Source organism: Palaemon carinicauda, chromosome 32 (assembly GCF_036898095.1).
Source record: "Palaemon carinicauda isolate YSFRI2023 chromosome 32, ASM3689809v2, whole genome shotgun sequence".
NCBI lineage: Eukaryota > Metazoa > Arthropoda > Malacostraca > Decapoda > Palaemonidae > Palaemon > Palaemon carinicauda.
Window position 1 is genome coordinate 68,014,372 of NC_090756.1, and position 5,000 is coordinate 68,019,371.

Genomic DNA, 5,000 nt, shown 5'->3' on the forward strand with positions numbered 1-5,000 from the left:
GTGGATGAATTTGGACGACTTCTAAGAGCAAAGAGAGCAAAAGGAAGACCCTTATCCCATTCCTCTCCATGCTCATAGCAAAATCTCCTTAAAATTGATTTAAGAGTTTCATGGAATCTTTCCACCACTCCCTGACTCTCTGGATGGTGAGGAACACTAGTAGTGTGCAGAATGGCCAGATATGCACACTTACTTCGGAATTCCTTAGTAGTAAAATTAGTTCCACAATCAGTTTGTATCTTACGAGGGATTCCATACTTCGAAAAGAAAATTACCAACTGGTCAAATACAGCCTTAGATGTGATTTTCTTCATAGGAATGGCTTCGGGAAATCGCAATGCCCGATCCATCACATTCAGTAAATAGATAAAACCTGTTTTAGTTTTAGGCATGGGGCCTACTATATCAACTACTAGCTCACTAAATGGCTCGCCAATAGCTGGTATAGGATATAAAGGTGCTTTTAAAATTGTCTGATTAGGTTTACCTACCACTTGGCACACTGGACATTCTTTCACATATTGTTTTACTAACGATTTCATTCCTGACCACCAAAAACATTTAGCCAACCGACGGAACGTCTTCCAGACACCAAAATGACCAGAGAATGAATCATCATGAGATAGATTTAATATTTGTCTCTGAAATTGAGAAGGCACCACTATTTGCTCAATACGAGACATCTGGGGATCATTAGCAACCAGGGGACGACTCACCCTATATAACAGGCCCCTATTTACCCAGAATCGAGGCTTTGTCAAGTCAGAAGTATCACCCAAATTAAAATTATACTCTCTTTTCTGGGCTTCAATAAAAGCTGTTCGATCCCAATCGGGAATTATATTATCACTACTTACTACATTACTTACTACTGACCCGGGTCTTCCTACATCTATGTCTACCTCTAAACTACTCAAATTTAACTCTTCATCATTATTTGATAAGTCTGCAGCTCTTGCTGAAGCTCTAGTGGTAACCGCCACTGGACTTTTATTGATTGGCAATATTGGAAATAATTCCTGGCCATCACTATTAACCCTATCATTTCCTAATGTGCCATCAATACCAGCTTTAGGAAGACTCTCAACAACGGCCAACTCTATCTTTCCATAATACCCAGGGAATGACAACATTACCTCTGCTAAAGGAGCCGAAACTATTGTGTTCGGGAAACCTCCCAGAACAATAAAGTTCCCTGAATACTTCACCAAACCCTTCAAACTGCTTTCCAGCACTAACGACCGAGCAGACCCTGTATCTCTCAAAAACTTAACATCAATAATGACAGAATTATATATTATTTTACCAGGCCATGTGTATTTATCATACTTCAGTCATTCCTGTGGATTATTATTTCCATCTCCAGGCGTACAATTACCACCACTATCACTACCAATTATGGGTAATTTTATGTCAGGAGATGTACTTGGCATTAAAGCCACAGGATTATTTTTTTGAAGATAATTTGTTCTGGCTTGACATTGAGCTTGGAAATGACCGGGTTTTTTACACCAGAAACAAGTCTTCACATTATTGTTTCTCATTCCAGAACTACCTCCATTGGAAAATACACGAGTACCAGGTTTACCCGTGAATTTTCCATTTTTACTAGCAGGGAAATTATTTTGAACCACTGAATTCTTAGGCTTATTATTATCACCTCTTATTCCTTTATGAAAAGTGGCCGACTCTACTACATTATTACCTTTATCTTTGCTGACGAAATTGCTTGAACCTGTTCTATGAGTCAAGACAAATTCGTCAGCCACTTGAGCTGCCTTACCTAAATTAGTGACCTTTTTCCTCTTCCAAATAAATTCTTAGTTCTTTGGAACAAGATTTCTTAAACTCCTCCAAAAGCATTAGTTCTCTCAAGGAAGAAAAAGTGACAACTTGACGACTTTTCAACCAGTCGTCAAACTGTTCCTCCTTGAACCTGACAAATTCTACATACGATAAGGAAGGATGTTTATTAAAATTTTTCAACTTTAACCTGTATGCCTCAGGGACCAAATCATACGGTTTTAAAATTAGTGCCTTTACATTGTGATAATCCCTGGCTATCCCTTCCTCCAAGGCATTATATACCCGAATTGCCTTGCCTACCAATTTACACTGGATTAGCACCGTCCACATCTCTGGTGGCCAAGACAACCGTGTAGACACCCTCTCAAAGGCCTTGAAGAATTCTGGAACATTTCTTTCATCAAAAATGGGGACAAATTTTAATGCAGCCCCAATATTAAACCTTTCAGGCTGGCTACCTCGTGGGGTACTAAATTGGTTTGGAGCCCCCTGTAACCTAGCCATTTCCAAATTAATGTTGGTCATCTCTATCTCATGCCTCCTCTTCCCCTCGTTCTCTGCATGTTCCAATTTCAACAACTATATCCTTTTACAAATTAAGTCATATTCCTGAATTTCCTTCGAATTAGAATTTACAGGAACAGTAGGAACTTCTGGCCCTAAATTCTCTTCAGAAAAGAAAGGGTTTGTGGATATATTTCCCTTTGCCAGCAAGTTGACCGAACCTTCATAAATAACTCCAGTCTGAGGAGGATCATCAAATAACGAAAACCCTGCACCACCACTAATGCCATTATCATCTGTAACTACCCTATCATCATTCCCTAATTCACTACCTCCATCACTAATATTTTCACCAAGTAACCCTTCAGCCTCAACCAAACCTTGCATAACACTGTTCTTTACCATTATTAGTAATTTTCTCTTTATATCCGTCATTTTGAACAGGATACCCAACCATCTAGCACAACTAACCAGATATTCCTTACCTAGTATTGGTAAATGACTAATACAGTCGGCTGACCCTAAGAAGTCTGCAGGACTAAACTCAAAGTCTTCCAAATTATCCATAGTGATGGGAGGAAAGGTATTTCCAAAGAAAAATAAATACTATAACAACCACTGAGGAGCGTTCCAAAGTCCCAACTACTGTGTACACCTGAGCGCAAATCCTGTCACGGTCGCCAGATTGTTACGGCCGTATATACGGCCATAATTTCAAGGGTTCTTTTGATTCAGAATTTGCGGACAGTAAAAATGTAACACAGCAACTCGGGAACAAAAGAACCAACACCTCAACAAAAGTTACAATATTTATTTACACAAAAAAAAAATATAAGTAATGGTTGGTAATGATAAAAAGCAAAATAAATGAAAATACAAATTGAGGGAAAACCAACCTTAAGATCTTTAAAAGATCACCTACAACTAAGTTAATCCCTAGGCTAAGAAATAGGAAGATTTTAAATACATTTCAGGCAGCTACCTTTCAAAATCACTGGCCAGAAAAACTAACCTAACAAACTAAGACGGGTAGAAGGAAGAAAGAGAAAATAAATGAGAAACTTAATATTATTCCTACCTAGCACATGCAAACTAACTTAAATGTTAAACTTAACCTAATAAACAATAAATTACAAAAACAAAATAATCTTACAAATTTACACAAAGAGAATCGTCACAAAAAGCTCAGTAGATTGTCCCATCAAGCCATACAAGGTCCAAAAGACCGTACTGCAAACAAGGGCGTGCACATCTACAGGTACTCGGCGATCCACGATCGTCGTAGATAACAATAAAAATATCTCATACCTGTAGTATGCCGCCCTACGTATCTCCACGAGTTCCAAGAACTCACTGACGCTGTTGAGCAGGTCAACTGGATAAAGCTGCAATGCCCGAAGGCAATCCAAAATGCCACAGGAACACCAAGGGTGGTAGCCTCCGAGAATCCGGGACGTCAACGGATCTCGCACGCCGCAAACCGCACCGTTCTCAGTAGAAACAGGCCAACTCGTTCGAAAATCCTCCGACGAACGAGGGAAGGGACGTGGCTGATGAATGCCGCGGGTAACAAACACCAGCGACCACAAACAAAGTAGCGAAGGAATTGTTTCCAAAACTCCAAAGGTTACCCAGATGAAGTGGCAAAGCGTCAGACTTTAAGGAGGAACTCAAACTAGACGTCACTTATCACCACCATTCGATCAAACCTTCCACTCGAGTCAACACAGCTCATAGGAGAGAAAAACAGCGATCGTTAATAAGGCACTTCAGTAGTTCACTAATACCGGGGGAGAAGGTGGTAAACAAAAACAATACTGAGAAGTCATATGACTCTCTTACAGAGTTCATCAAACTAAGAATGACGCTGACTTATTAATAAACTAAAAACTAAAACAAGATAAAAAGGATGGACAAGTATTAACAACTTATAATTATATTATAATGAATTTACTTTAATCTAATACTGTCTATATGAAGATGCAACACTTCTGGTTGTGTTGAACAACAAACAGAACAATGAGAAGCTCAATATTCCTCATGCCTAGTCCAGATTTTCTACCTTTTTAAAGAAGGCAGGATTACATTGCCATGATCAGCAAAGCTGTACTTGTCACGGTCTTGCATACTAAGCTGGTTTGCTGTAAACGATCAGGTTAAAATCTCCCACCATCACCAATATGCAATGGTCAGAATGGTGATGAGAACTAACCAAACCCCAGACATAGATTAGGATATGTCGGAGGCCTTTGTCCATGAGTAGACTAGTAATAACTGTATGATGTTGTTGTTGTTGTTGTTGTCGTCGCTGTCGTTGTTAGTGAAGCCAAGAAGACAGATCTGACCAACCTATGCAACAAGTTCGGAATTTCCTGAAAGAGCTGCACCCTTACTGTTGGTAACGCCCTGGCCTGACTGGGCATCGAGTCCCGCTCAAACATGTTAGTTCCTTGGTTCACAGTAACCTCACTATCCTTGTGAGCAAGGGATGGGGGTTTGAAGAAGCGTAGACCTCTATTTGCTGTGTCATCAGCAGCCATTGCCTGGCCCTCCTTTTTACTAGCTAGGGTGAAGAGGGGGCTTAGGGCTGATCATATTTATATATGATCAGTCTTTTAGGAATTGTCCGGCTTCATAGGGTAATATCACTGTCCGTAGTCTCTGCCTTGAAATCGCCCCCGCCCCCCTCT